At 46.0% G+C, this 15,318-nt stretch overlaps 1 long non-coding RNA gene across 1 annotated transcript in view; it reads left to right on the top strand.

Moving 5' to 3' along the window:
- The first annotated feature begins 14,842 nt into the window (after positions 1 to 14,842).
- LOC136794405 (uncharacterized) overlaps positions 14,843 to 15,318 on the top strand; it is a 39,137-nt gene continuing 38,661 nt past the window's right edge. Inside the window, exon 1 of the long non-coding RNA XR_010841155.1 lies at positions 14,843 to 14,926. This is a non-coding gene — a long non-coding RNA (uncharacterized lncRNA). The remainder of the gene's footprint in view (positions 14,927 to 15,318) is intronic.

Genomic DNA, 15,318 nt, shown 5'->3' on the forward strand with positions numbered 1-15,318 from the left:
CTCCAGAGCTGTGCCCGCCCTCCTTGGGAATCAGGGAAGATTTTATTTGTTTGTTTTTTGTGTGTGTGGTTCGCGGACCTCTCACTGTTGTGGCCTCTCCCGTTGCGGAGCACAGGCTCCGGACGCGCAGGCTCGGCGGCCATGGCTCACGGCCCCGGCCGCTCCGCGGCACGTGGGATCTTCCCAGACCGGGGCACGAACCCGTGTCCCCTGCATCGGCAGGCGGACTCTCAACCGCTGCGCCACCAGGGAAGCCCCAGGGAAGATTTTATATGTGAGGCTCGCAGTCCGGGCTCTGTGATGAGGAGCAAAGTAGTGAAGTTCTTGCATTCTTCCTCTCCTTTGCATTGTTTCAAAACAGTCATAGCTGGCGTCAGGCCACCCCGGTAATTGGGGTCCGGCAGTCTGGTAATTGTGTCCGTTCGCCTCTGGTTTATTGGCCGGTGACCTTGTTTCTGAAATGCAAAAACTATAGGGGGTGATTTCTTACGGGGCGTATAGAATGTGAGTGCCGGGACATAATAAGGTGAGGGGGTGAGAGGCTCGGGATGTAACCCACACAGAGTTAGGGGTGATGGGTACCGAATGTGAATTACACAGGGTCAGGGAGTGAGGTTAGCTTTGTAAAGTACAAATCTAGTTGCTACAAATTAGCAACAGTTAAAGTAAACCAAGGCTGGTTAACTGTTTCAGGCCAGGTTATGTTTCTTCACTAGCCTGTTCACTGTTCCCTTTATTTTCCTTGTGCTCAGGGGAGGGAAGACTTCACTTCTCTTTTTGCTGCAACAAATTCCCCACTGCTAGTTCATTCCCTCCATATCAATGGAGGAAAGGAAACGGGCGTCGTTCTTGTCTGGCTGAGGACAAAACTTCAGTTTTGCTCCCCTTGACAAACACCAGCTGTCCGGCCCAGGGGCCCATCTATCTCCTATTTCAAATCCCCCTTGAGAGACGTGAACCCCAAGAAATCTTTACTGGGAGGATGAGGGACGACGGTCTGTCTTCTGCAGCTTCCTCAGGCTGGCAAGGGGTTCGTAGACCCTACCTTGTTGGGGTCACAGAGCTCTCACCATGTCTGATTAAGGGCCCCAGGGTGACTTGTGTTGTTTTGGCCGGATCTGTTCTGAGAAATGGCTGGAATCTTTGCATCATCATTATCTTGATGTGAACCTATTGTAATCTGGAAGAGACAGAACTTAGCAAATAGTTTTAAAAAACAGAGGCCAAAGCTTAACAGAGGAATTATTGTAGCTGGGGGCCCAGGCAGGATGAAGAGCCCTGTCACGTTTGGTAGTAATTTTGATCGTGATCTAGATAGAGTCAGCGCGTGGGTTACCCTTTCTAAAGGAATGGAGCCATTTGGTGATATATATAATTTTATGTCCTCTTCTATTAGCCTAGTGTGATTGATGTAGGTGTAACAGACCCTGTTAGAAGTATTTGGAGGCGTGACAACCTAAACATTAACAGACAAAATAGATCTCATTTCTTTTTAGGAGAATAAGCCTGAAACCCAGTCTAGGCCTGGTGCTTTGGGGAGACTTGTAACCAGGTAGCTGGTTATCTAGTTTCATCAAAGTAGGTTTTAACCTTTGATGTGGTATTCACATATAAATAACAGGAGCTATTGTTCACTACATATATGTTTTCTCTTTTTGTTAACATATGATCGATCTAAAGCAATTTTATCATCTAAAAGTGTAATAGCTACAAGAGGAGACCCTTAAGAAGTAAGGTTGCAGTTACCAGCTGTCAGCAGACGTTGTTTTGAAATTGGCCGGTGGCATCCCATATCTAAAACAGGTCAGAAAACTCAAGTTCTTAGCAATAGAAGGACTTGCCTAAAATCACACCAGTGTCACCGTTAATGATGTCAGTGTTTCTCTGGGTATGAGAAGATGCAAGAATTGGGGCTCGTAAAATCTTCTCCTGAGATTATTTAACTCTCTGAAGGCCTGTCCTGTCAGTTTTTCCCAGAGCACCGAGTCCCTCATTTCAGCTCTCCACCCTGAAGTCCTTGGAGAGGGTGTTGAAGGTCACCAGCTACAACAGCTCATGATTGAATCCTTGTAGAAGTAGACGGCAAGTGTCAGTTTTCAGTCAGCAGGGCGCCTTTATGGTCATAATTTCAACCATGGTTTGGAGCATTTCCTGACCATTTTGTCCCATGGTGTTAGGGATGCTCTTTCCCAGGTCTGGTGAAGATTTTGCTGATAGGCCATTCCATGGGCTATTACTGGACTAGGCCTTTACTAGTATCCAAAAGTCTCTGGACCACCTGTCTTCCTAGTATCTTATGGTCCAGAACAATATTTCCTCTTGTTGCTTCTTCTTATATCTAGACTTAGACTATTGCAATCATTGATCTCATATGGAACTATATATCATCATTTTATCAGAGGCTCAGTCACACATTTGGTAACATAAGAAACAAGAATTTCTTTTGGAAATAGGCAAAATACAAATAACATAGCGGGCAGGATTAATAAAGTCATAAGTAAGAATTCAGCCAAGGTCTCTCCACCATGTGAGGACACCAGGAAGAAGGTGGCCGTCTACAAGCCAGGAGAAAAGGGCCCTCACCAGACACCAAATCTGCCAGCACCTTGATCTTGGATGTCCAGCCTCCAGAGCTGAGAGAAATAAATGTCTGATGCTTAAAAAAAAAAAAAAAATTCAGCCAAGAACTTCCATTAGGGGCAGCCCAGTATATCCCAGGTCATCCGACTTAGTCTGTTCAGTACGAGTCCCTATTCTTCAGGGAAATTATATATTGGCATTGTCCATAAGGTACTCAGTCCAGTTTTTTAGTGTTACTAGACTGATTATCCTTAGTATAATTTAATTGTTCCCAGCCTTTAGAGGCGGCTTTAACCTTAAATTACCATAGCCTGGTGTTAATTACATAAATCCATCCCATAATTGTGGGAGGTTTTATTCCTTGGCTGAAATTTTGCTTGAACTTTGAGTAATAGAGGAAAATTCATATTTATGGTCAGGGTCAGAGCAGGTACTATTAATTGGTCAGGTGAGGGAATCTCATCTCGTCATATCAATAGTGGCCTGAACATGACTATAATTTTCCTTTTAAGATAAATTTCCTAAGAGTCAGCCAATTAGAGCCTTGGAGTGGAGAAATCCACTCAGGTAACCCAGAAGTACTAGACATAGGTAACTGGCCACAAACCCAACAATTGGATTGATTTTTAAAACTAGCATAGCATCGTGACTATGATAGAAAAACACTTGATTCATATGCAAAGGTCCAAGAAGTCAAGAAAACATTATAAATGAGCATACGAGTCAGGTCCAGGATCTTGGGTAGGCTGTCTACTTCTGATGTTGTCTTTTTCTCATCCTGGTATGAGTGTAGTTTCTCCTCTGTTTGAGCGTTGTTTTAAGGTGACTTTGAGGTCAGCCACCCTCTCTATAGGCCAGTCCAGTGCAGGGGCCCTTTGTGAGTGGAAATTAATCCAAGAGTTAATTCCCTTTAGTTTTACTGTGTATGAGCTAGTTACGAGTACCTGGTAAGGGTCCTTCCATCCAGTTTGGAGATAGTCCTTTAAACGATGTCTTTTCCACTGTGAATAATCCCCTGGTTGTAGGTCGTGGGGCATCTATCTGATCTTCATCCAAAGAAACATTACTGAGATAAGCCTTAGAAACAAACTTAGCGTGGCCTTTAATAATTCAGTTAAACTTTTTAGCAATATAACATAACTGCAAGGAACTATCTGGGAAGCGAGTCTTGGTAAACACAGACCTTAATTAACAAAACTAGAATTTAATATTCAGTAAAGCATAATTTTTTTTCTTCATTGTGAGGGCATTAACCCCGCAACCAGGGAAGGCTTTATCCCATCAAATAAAAAATGAGGTTTATCAGGGAGCCGGAAAAAGCCAAGCGGCCATAGCCCTGACTGTTTGATTGACAGCTATTGCTTACCCATTCTAAATTCCCTGATTTAGGAGTAGACTGTTACCATGTTTTAAGGACATCAGGATGGCAAAAGTCTGACAATGAGAGGTTAATTTTTGTAGAAGCAGAATGAATTTTATCTACTACGCGTGCCATGATCTTCATAGATCATTGTGAAATAATACTTATTTACTTTACCTAAGTAACAAAAGATTTTAAAAGCAAATGTAAATCACTTAAAGGCAAAGAAATTTACATAGTCTGTTATTAAAGCAGCATCCCAAGAAAACTTTGTTCTCTTAACAGAGAGAGAGAACCAAATTTCAGTCTGGTCTCAATAAACTTGGCCTGATGATTTATATAACTGTAATGGATCATATAGGCTTTTTGCTTGTGGAAACTTTTATAAGGAGTCTCAGACTGAACTTTTCAAAGACCTCTCAGGAAAGTCACACCACAGGCTTGTCACAGATTTCACTTACCAGATGTAGGTGAATTCCTCCCTTTTCAAGGTCCCGAAAATACCTTGAGATTTCTGTACCTGTTAGTGAGGTAGCCTTCCTAATTTATCTGATAAAGGTGCTGGGGACCTAAGAGTTTCCAGTCTCTGGAGGGAGCAAATAGAGAGATAAATGTTTTAATTTTACCCGTAGGTGTAAATTACCAAATTGTTGTAAACAGTAAGTAGCTTGAGGAGAAGAGCTTCTTTATATCCAGTTTAGCATTATGGTCTGAAAGTCAGAAACTTGTATTTATCCAAAAGTCCTTTTTATAAATCTTCTTGAAGAGGAAGCATCTTTGCAGAAGCTTCAGAGTAAAACTGTAAACGTCTCTAATGACAAAAGACTTATGGCAAGTTTAAAAATCTGATTACAATGTAATTTACAAGGTAACTTGGTTACTGTTGTGACATATGATGCTTAAGATAATAACTAGAATTATGACTGATAACATTTTACCAGGACATATCAGAATTTTTTTGAAACTCCATATAATTTCTAGAACATCTATATTAGTAACAATTGCCATACAATACAACCTAAGAAGATTTATTACACATTTGACAACACTTCCCATGTAACTTTAACATACCAAATGAACCTAATTAGTGTAACATCTCTTTTTGGGATGTTTCAGAGGCCCTTTGAAGCACCCCAAAGTTAGCTAGAGGTCAGAGAAACTTCATTACAATTTGATTTGGGAAGTTTTATCAAAAAAACAAAACGGTTTAGAACACTCAGTCAGATAAGATCGTACATTGCTGTGAAACAATTGTTTTTCACTTACCCAAAGTGACAATAAAAGATTTTAAGGCAAATATGGAACTGATCACTTAAAAGGTAAAGAAGCTTAAAATCTGTCATCCAAGGCAGTTCAACACCTTAAGAAAACTTGTACCATGCATAAAACTCTTTTCTCAGGGTTCACTTTCCACAAACCTTTTTTATCACTTTCTGTATCCATCACTTTATTTTCCCATTCAGTAACAGCCACGTGTAAATCAGACCTACTTCCTTTTCCTTTAATAAAATGCAATTCCATTCCTCATAGCTTCTTTACTAAAAACACACATCCTACTTTTCTTAAGCAACCATGAACTGTCCTTTATGTCAGCACTCTGTAGACTGGTAAACGTACATCCAAATAATATTTAAAGAATGTGCTTTCTTATAGAAAATATCTCAGTGTGGCACCAAATACATTTTTTAATAGTTCTAAACCTTTTGTTTCTCTGTACAAGGAAGCCAATGTTCAGTAATTAATGTTTCAGTACCTTATTTTATTTGGAAATGGCCTAGTTATTTAGCATCCTTTAACTTAATTTAGCACAACTCTAAATTTTCAAGTTGTCAAATATCTGGAGAGATCATTCTTAAGTAAATATTCCTAAAACATAAGTGTTCCTAAAAAGTTCACCCAAAGCTCTTATCTCATTTGCAGTTTTTTTTCTTAAAAGTTTCTTCACATCGAGTTATCTTCATTGCTGACAAATTTGTAACAGATATAATAAGTCTTATTTAGTTTATATTAAACCTAGGCACAATAAAAATATTATACTTAATGTTGATGGCTCTAAAGACATGTCTATATTAATTAGATTAACAAACAAACATTAATACCAGGTATTAATTTAATATTGAATATTTCCCAGGTCACGTGAACCTGAAATTTGTTTAATTTTTCTTGTATTTAGAATTGTTTGATTTGTAAGCGCTTACTTTTCTTTTAAGCCAATTAAATAGAGCTCATTTACAAATTAACCTCAGCAATATTATCCAAAGACAGAAACATATACTGAGACATACACAGACAGACAGAGATCTCATAGTTTCCACTTGAGATTTAAAATGTCTCTTTGCCTCTTTTTTTTTTTTTTCCCCTTGGCTTGAAGTTCTACTAATTAACCCAAGGCTGAAGTCTCAGGCAAAGAGGGCTGTGTTTGTAGCCCAAGGACATGATAACAGTTAACTTCAAGCTTTGTCTTAGGCATACTTTTTGTTCTCTCAGGGTCAGAATTTTGAAGAAAAGTATTTTAACAAGCTAGCTTTTTCTAATTGCACATGCAAAAACAACTGGTTTTGCAATTTTAAGAAAAGCTTTATTTTAACCAATTTTCTCCAGGGTCTAAAGAGTATTGTGGCCATAGTGTCAAAAATCATCTTTCTCTTTCTGTGGTCATGGTTTCACAGCTACAATTTAAACCAGACGGTGCTCAAATTGGCTCTGATAACAGGAGCAGACTGGCTGATAAAATGTCGTCCCGGCAGGCATGGTCCCTCGGGGGAGGTGCCGTGCCCTCTGAGTTTGAACAGAACAATCTGAGGAGTGAGGGAACTTGCAGGACTGGGGGGAACCTTCCCACTCCCCTGAGAGGTGGGAGAAGTTAGAAGAGGATCACTTAGAATGTCAGGAGAGTTTTGTTTCTTTTCTCTTCTTTCTGATCCCTCAGGCTTTTGATTACGTAGCCACCTACAGCGGGATTATAATAAAAGGGGCAGAAAGCCCTGAACATGAGGGAACCTCAGTCCCTTTTTCCCATCCTGTGGCAATAAAGATCTAATTGTAGGAGACCCATTTTCAGGCCATTTTCCTTTGTCATTGGATCATAGCTATAGGTCGACCAGTCATTTAAAATTTTCCCTAAGTGTTCCCAGGTGGGTGGAACCTTAGAGGAAGCTCTTCCCATTTTGGCTCGAGCAGCTGGTAACAGACGTTTGATATTGGCACGCTCAAATCAAAACAAACCTTCACCTCATCAGCTGGAAGTCGCACATAAAACATAAACCGTAAAAGGAAACAGCAAAGGGATGCTCAAAAAAGAAAAAGAGAGACAGATGGCGGAGACCCGCCCAAACGTGATTTCCGAGTCCCCCTCGACCTGGACCGTTGCCCCAAAGCGGCGTCTTACATCAGAATCTCCCTTTCCAGGGAGCATATTCCACACCAGGATTTCCCTTTGCACGAAACCCTCGGATTGGTGCCCCGAAGACGTTCCCGTTGAGGGGACCGTCAAAGGCCATGCACGGAGCGCCGTGCGGGAGACTCACCGTAGGTGCTGACGGATGGGTCGCGACTTCCCCGCGCCCTCTTTACGATCCTCCGATGTTGAGTGTTTTCTCGGAGCGGAAGTCCAGGCCGGCGCGGCCAAGAGAGGAGACGTGTCCTCAAGGCAAAAGGAGCCTCGGCCGCTGCGAGGTCGGCCTCTCCGCCGCCGAGTCGGCAGGCCAGGTGTGACGGGGCCCAGCCCTGCGGCAGGGGGTCCCTGGCGACCTGGCCTCAGAGCAATCCTCCGACCCTCCGCGCTCCCGAAGGAGCCCGGCGTGCAGAGAGATGCCCGAGCTTCCGAGCAAGCCGCGGGGCCCTGCGGGGCCGCCTGCCCGCCGGCAGACCCCGGACGAGCCCCCATCTTGTTGCCAAAGTATCGGCTCCCCTGTGCGCCGAGGCCGAACAGAAGTGCAGAGCCAGGGGTTTGGGAGGAGGAGAGAGGTGGCTTTATTTTCCTGCCAGGCGGAAGGGAAGACACAGCAGGCTAGCGCCTCCAGAGCTGTGCCCTCCCTCCTTGGGAATCAGGGAAGATTTTACACGTGAGGCTCGCAGTCCGGGCTCTGTGATGAGGAGCAAAGTAGCGAAGGTCTTGCATTCTTCCTCTCCTTTGCATTGTCTCAAAACAGTCATAGCTGGCGTCAGGCCACCCCGGTAATTGGGGTCCGGCAGTCTGGTAATTGTGTCCGTTCGCCTCTGGTTTATTGGCCGGTGACCTTGTTTCTGAAATGCAAAAACTATAGGGGGTGATTTCTTACAGGGGCGTATAGAATGTGAGTGCCGGGACATAATAAGGTGAGGGGGTGAGAGGCTCGGGATGTAACCCACACAGAGTTAGGGGTGATGGGTGCCGAATGTGAATTACACAGGGTCAGGGAGTGAGGTTAGCTTTGTAAAGTACAAATCTAGTTGCTACAAATTAGCAACAGTTAAAGTAAACCAAGGCTGATTAACTGTTTCAGGCCAGGTTATGTTTCTTCGCTAGCCTGTTCACTGTTCCCTCTATCTTCCTTGTGCTCAGGGGAGGGAAGACTTCACTTCTCTTTTTGCTGCAGCAGAGGGAAGAGGAGCCAGGCGTGTGTGTGTGTGCGCGCGCGCGCGTGTGTATTGTGTGTGTGCGTGTGTATTGTGTGTGTGCGTTGTGTGTGTGCATTGTGTGTGTGCGTGTATGTGCGTGTGTGTGTTGTGTATGTGCGTGTGTGTGTGTGCATGTGTGTATGTGCATGTGTGTGAACCCCCCCCGTGGATCATAAGTGTAAACTTGCTGTGTCTATACCCGCCTGCGGCTCTGTGTCCAGCCCCCACCCCTGTGAAGCCTCGGGGAGGTTGCTGATGGACAGCCCGCCGTGTCCTCCATTTCAGGCTGTGCGGGGCCTCCCTGTAATAAAGACCTGTTTCTTCCTGGCCGCACACTTGGCCTGGAGACTGAGGGCTCACTGAGCAAGTCTGAGCTCCCGCCTGCCCGCCCTGGACACACTCGGGCCTTCTGTTTGCCCACGGCGGCCTGTGGGACGCTCACAATGAGGCCCTGTTCTTCCCTCAGCTCGGCCGCCCGCCCCTCCGGCCTCTCCGGGAGGAGGCCGCCTTTACCAGTTTCCAGGAAGACACGCGCACTGTGTGTGGCCGGAGACAGGGCCCCTCCCCGTTGGCAGCCCCTTGGAATTAGGGGGTGATGTGTTAAGGGCAGAACACGTGTGCCTCCGGCAGGGCCGCCGGTCAGCCCGCTCAGGGGCAGGCTTCCCTCGGAGCCTGGCACATGCCGAGGCCACTCGGACGCCGGGCCTTTGCACGGGCTGTTCCTCTGACCCTCGCGGGGCGGCCTCTCGGTCGCCTGCCAGCCTGAGCTTAAGCGGTTCCTCCTTGGGCCGGGAGCTGCCGCCGTTGACCGCTGTCTGTCTCGCGGCTCTGCTGGACTGTCCCCATGTATTTAGCATCTGTCTTGTCCCTCGAGAGGGTGAGCTTCACGGATCAAAGAGCCGTCTCGTTCGGGCCCGTCCCCAAAGCGCAGCACAGTGCCTGGCTCAAGAAGACCACAGTCGAATCTAAAATATGACACAAATGAACCTACCTACGAAGCAGAAACAGACTCGCAGACATAGAGAAGAGTCTTGTGGTTGCCGAGGGCGAGGGGCGTGGGGGAGGGATGAAGGGGGAGTTTGGGATGAGAGGATGCAAACGATTGTATAGAGAATGGGTCAACAACAAGGTCCTACTGTAGAGCACAGGGAACTGCATTTACTATCCTGGGATCAGCCATACTGGAAAAGAATATGAAAAAGAATATATATATTTGTATAACTGAATCACTTTGTTGTATAGCAGAAATCAACACATTGTACATCAACTATACTTCACTAAAATTAAATAAATAAAAATTTTAAAAAGGCCGCAGTCAAGATTTACTAGATGGACGAATGAATAAACCAACCACCCTATTGAGAAATCAACCTATGAGTCAGCGAGGCCGGGAGTCAATGGATCAGTTACTGCGTTAATGAGATCAGGGCACACAGGCAGGAGTCCTTGCCTGATACGTCTGTCCTTAATCATCTGATCTTCCCCACTTCACCTCTAAGCCCTTCCCGGGCAGTGGAGGGGCCGGGGGATAGGCACAGATGGAGCTGAAGCCGCAAGAGAAGGAGACAGGCAGGAAAAGAGGCCAGTGCTTCCCCAGAGGAGCGGGACTGGGAATGGGGCTCTTAAGGGAGGGCTGGTCAGGGAAGGCTCCCTGGAGGAGGTGAGACAATCCCTGGGTGGAATTCCAGGAGAGGTACTGCCCTTCAGCAGGGGGTGGGAGCTGTGCGGAGCTAGCCTTGGGCTCAGCAGGGTTGGTGCAAGAATGAGGCCTGGATTTGCTCTGCATGGTCTCAAGAAAACCACGGTCAGTGGTGGAAGCCCAGGAGGACCCATTTCATTTCAACACAGGGGGACGTGTCCCAGGACAGAGCCGTGCAAAGATGGAATGAACTGCCAGAGGAATGAATGAGCTCTCTGTCCCTGGAGGTACGTAAAGCTACATAAGGAGAGGAGTGAGGGGTTAGCCGAGGCAGGAAAGCTGCAAAATGTGTTCTAATCCAGAGAATCTACAGATCTATAATAGAAAACTGTCTAATTACAGGCAGAGGAGGTATTTATCAGGTAATAACCATATACTACTAATATAAATATGCATACAGATGATCATCACAGTTTTGGGGGTTTTTTTATAATGGAAAACATGCTGTCTCCTAAATTCCACCTTTTGAAAGTTATCTTTATGCAATCAGCATGTGTGTATTCAGTCCCTTGGCTGTAAGAATGCTCAATGCAGTATTGTTTGCAACAGAGGAAAAATTGGAGACAGCCTGAAAGTTCATTTATATGTTTATTTTCTGTCTCCCTCTAGATTGAGCTCCAAGAGGGTGGGCCCTTGTCTGTCTCATTCACTGCTCTATCTGTCATATCTAATGGGTATAGGAGATACAATGCAGTCTTTTTTTAAAAATTTTTGTATTCTTTGACGAGAGGGAGGGAAAGAGAGAGAGGGAGAGGGAAATGCAAGAAATGCATCAAAATGTTAACAGCAATTGTTCCTGGGAGATGGAATGAAAGGTAATTTTTGTTTTATGCTTTGTTGTACTATCTACAAAAAACATGTATTATGTTTATAATGTGAAAAAACTTTAAGTAAAAATAGAATGACATCAGGGTAAAAAAAATTGCTTCATTTGCTGAGCTCTGAGAATGGATTTTTAAAGCCAAACTGAATCGTGTAAAACTATCAGAACGTCCCTGGTGGCAGCCTTTTGCCATCTGGCTAGGATAACACAAGAACAATCCAACTTATCTGGGTGGGGAAGAAAATAACTTGCAGTTTCGCAGTGGCCGCCCCTAAAACCATGCCCTCCTCCCAAGGTGGCTTTTTTATAACCTCCTTTGGGTACAGACTCGCCATTTATCTGTGCAAACAAGGCATCCGTGCTGTTTGGGTATTCCAAAGCACATCTGCTCAAGGCAGATAACAAAACACAGATAACTCCACCAACAGGTCTCTGCCTTTGAATTTGTCTTCCAAAACAAGCAAGCTCTCTCACTGTTTGGGGAGAAACCAACCTGTTTTGAATTGTTCAGGACTGTGAGATGGCCCTCTCCATTTCTCCAGGGCCAGAGGAATTCGCTTCCACGCGGGGCTGCTCAGAAGGAGGGCGGCCACCCGCTAGGAGTCACCATCACCACTTGTCATCTGGGAAGGTGCAGAGCTCCCTGTCACTGGAGGTGTGCAAGCCAAGGCAGGGAAACCCCTTGTCAGGGGCATTATGTAGGGAATTCGAGGGTCAGGTTAGGGGCCATGCCAAGGGCTGAATTGTGTTTCCCCCAAATCCAGATGCTGCAGCCCTACCGCCCTGTACCACAGAATGTGACTGTATTGGGAAATGGACCTTTAAAGAGGTGATCAAGTTAAAATGAGGTCATGAGGGTGGGCACTAAGCCAATAGGACTGGTGTCCTCATAAGAAGAGGAGATTACGGGCTTCCCTGGTGGCGCAGTGGTTGGGAGTCCGCCTGCCGATGCAGGGGACGCGGGTTCGTGCCCCGGTCCAGGAGGATCCCACATACCGCGGAGCGGCTGGGCCCGTGAGCCGTGCCCGCTGGGCCTGCGCGTCTGGAGCCTGTGCTCCGCGGCGGGAGAGGCCACAGCAGTGAGAGGCCCACGTCACAAAACAAAAAAACAAAAAAAATAAAGAAGAAGAAGAGGAGATTAGGACCCAGACACACACACAGAGAGGTGATATGGAGACACAGGGAGAAGAGAGCCATCTGCAAGCCGAGGAGAGAGGCTGCAGAAGAACAGCCCTGCCTTCACCTTGATCTTGGACTTCCAGCCTCCAAAACTGTGAGAACATGAGTTTCTGTTGTTTAAACCCTGTCTCTGTGGTCCTGTGTTATGGCGGCCCTGGCCAAGAGGGTACTAGCGTCTCTGCTGTCCGGGTGAGAGAGCCACGCTGATGGGGCCGGGGGAGGGCCAAGTGATACGCTCAGGGTCCCACAGCTACTGGCAAGTCCAGATTCTAGTCCAGGCAGACCTGCCCCAAGTCTTTCTGCTGTACTTGTGATTCGCCACGACGGACTCCCTAGCAGGACTTAGTACAAGATTCTAGAACTGTCTGGAGGAGGAAGGGGACTTGGGGACACCCAGGGAAGCCTTCCTAGAAGAGGTGTCGCTTAAGCCAGGCTTGGAGGAATAAACCCTCAGCAGGAGAGAGGAGGAGGCCGTCATCGTCCAAGACAGCACAGAACCTGCTGCCAATCCCAGGGCTCAGCTCCCGGGACCGTGTGCGTGTGGCTGCATGTGACAGGATGTCCTGTCACGTTGCACAGAGAGAAGCACATGCAGACACCACCCACCCCGGCAGTGGGCTCCCAGGTTCTGACTCCTGGAAAGAGGCCTGGTTCAAATCGCAGCCCTGCCTCTTTCTGGCTGTGTGCTCTCAGAGGAGTTATACAGCCTCTCTGAAGAAACTGTTGAAAGTAAACTGCCTTCACAGGATGCATTCATTCCTCAGGTGTGTATTTCTCGAGCACCTGCTATGCGCCAGGTGCTGCTGTAGCCACTAAGGAAAGAGCAGAGGACAAGAGTGCTGCTCAAGTGGACCTATCATTCTAGCAAAGGACCCACAGGGAGGAGGGGAATGTAGCCACGTGGCCAGGGAGGCCTCTCTGCAGAGGGGTACTCTGCAGAAGTCTGTGGGTGGACCATCCCAAGCACCTCTCCAAACCACCTGCTACTTTCTTGACATCAAATCCAAGAAACAAGCCCTCCTCTTGGCTTAAACCTGAAGTGCTAGTAACCAGAAGGGACCTCAGGAAGGACCTCACGTCTCTCTCACCTCCAATGAGCTCCTCGTTGGCCCCGACCTGGGGACTGAGGGCCCCTGTCTGGTGTCCCTGCTGTTGAAGAGATGGCTTCCCAGGGAGCTGGCACCCCATATTGGAGGGAGGCTGAGGCAGCCACCCGGCTCTGATGAGCGCTGCTCAGATCCCAGGGCTGCTTCCCCTGCCAGGGTGACAGAGCCATTCCCACAGCTGGGGGCGGGCAGAGTCCTCCAGGGGAAGCTGGAACCAGGCCCCGTCAAGGAGAGGCAGGCACAGGAGCCCACTGCCTCTCTCTGGGTTCTCACTCTTCTTTCAAAGCCTCCAGCCCATTGCCCAGGGTAGGGCGAGGTGCCCTCAGCCTGCTGGAAAAGTCCAGGCTTCCTTCTTGCCAGCTGCCTCCTTCTTGGAGAAGCCTCCATGACTGGAAAAGCCAGCGTGCTCAGAGCCAGGTGGGACCTGAAGATCAAACCCACCAAGGCCTTTCCCTCTTTTTACATCAAGTTGTTTGGGAACTTTTGGTTGTTGAGTTGTAATAGTTCTTTATATAGTCTGGATTTTAATTTCTTATCAGATGTATGACCTGCAAATATTTTCTTCTGTTCCATGCGTTGTCTTTTCACTCTGTTGATGGTGTCCTTTGATGCATAAAAGTTTTTAATCTTGATAAAGTCCAATGTACCTATTTTTTCTTTATTTATTTTTTTATTTTTTCTTTTGTTGTCTGTGCTTTTGGTGTCATATCCAAGAAATCACTGCCAAATCCAATGTCATAAAGCTTTTCCCCAATGTCCTCTTCTAAGCGTTTTATACTTTTAGGCCTATGTTTAGATCCATTTTGAGTTAATTTTTGTATATGGTGTTAAATAATGGTCCGACTTTTTCATTTGTATGTGGATATTCAGTTTTCCCAACACCGTTTGTTAAAAAGACTGTCCTGGGGCTTCCCTGGTGGTGCAGTGGTTGAGAGTTCGCCTGCCGATGCAGGGGACGCGGGTTCGTGCCCCGGTCCGGGAAGATCCCACATGCCGCAGAGCGGCTGGGCCCCGTGAGCCATGGCCGCTGAGCCTGGGCATCCGGAGCCTGTGCTCCGCAACGGGAGAGGCCACAACAGTGAGAGGCCCACGTACAGCAAAAAAAAACAAAAAACGACCTTTCCCCATTGGATGCTCTTGACACTCTTATTGAAAATCATTCGCCCATGTACTCAAGTTTTTATTTCTCGGCTCTCTATTCTATTCCATTGGTCTACATGTCTGTCTTTAAGCCATTACCACTCTGTTTTGATAACTGGAGTTTTATAATAAGTTTTGAAATCAGGAAGTATGAGACTTCTAACATTGTTCTTTTTCAAGATTGTTTTCACTATTCAAGGAGTGTGAGATTCTATATGAATTTTAGGATGGATTTTTCTATTTCTATAATAAATGTTATTGGGATTTTTGAATTGCACTGACTCTGTATAGATCACTTTGGGTAGTATTGATGTCTTAACAATATTAAAGATAACTTTTTTTAAATGGCCTTTAGACATGCAGCTGCTGTGGAAAACAGTTTGGCAGTTCCTCAGAAAGTGAAACAGAATTACCAGATGACCCAGCAATTCTACTCCTAGGTATGTACCCAAAAGAACTGAAAGCAGGAATCAAACAAATACTTATATACCAGTGTTCAGCATTATTCACAACAGCCAAAAAGATGGAAGCAGCCAAAGCGTCCATCAGCAGATGAATAAACAAAACATGGTCAATCCATATGATGGAATATTATTCAGCCATAAAAAAGAATGAAGTTCTGACACATACTACAAAATGGATGTACCTTGAAAACACCATGCCAAGTGAAATAAGCCAGACACAAAAGAGCAAATACTGTATGATTCTACTTACGTGAGATACCTAGAATAGACAAATTCACAGAGGCAAAAAGTAGAATAGAGGTTATGTGGGGTGGAGAGCAGGGAGGAGTGGGGAGTTATTATTCAGTGTGTCACAGTTTTAGTTTGGG

This window comes from Kogia breviceps, chromosome 6 (assembly GCF_026419965.1).
Source record: "Kogia breviceps isolate mKogBre1 chromosome 6, mKogBre1 haplotype 1, whole genome shotgun sequence".
Classification (NCBI taxonomy): domain Eukaryota; kingdom Metazoa; phylum Chordata; class Mammalia; order Artiodactyla; family Physeteridae; genus Kogia; species Kogia breviceps.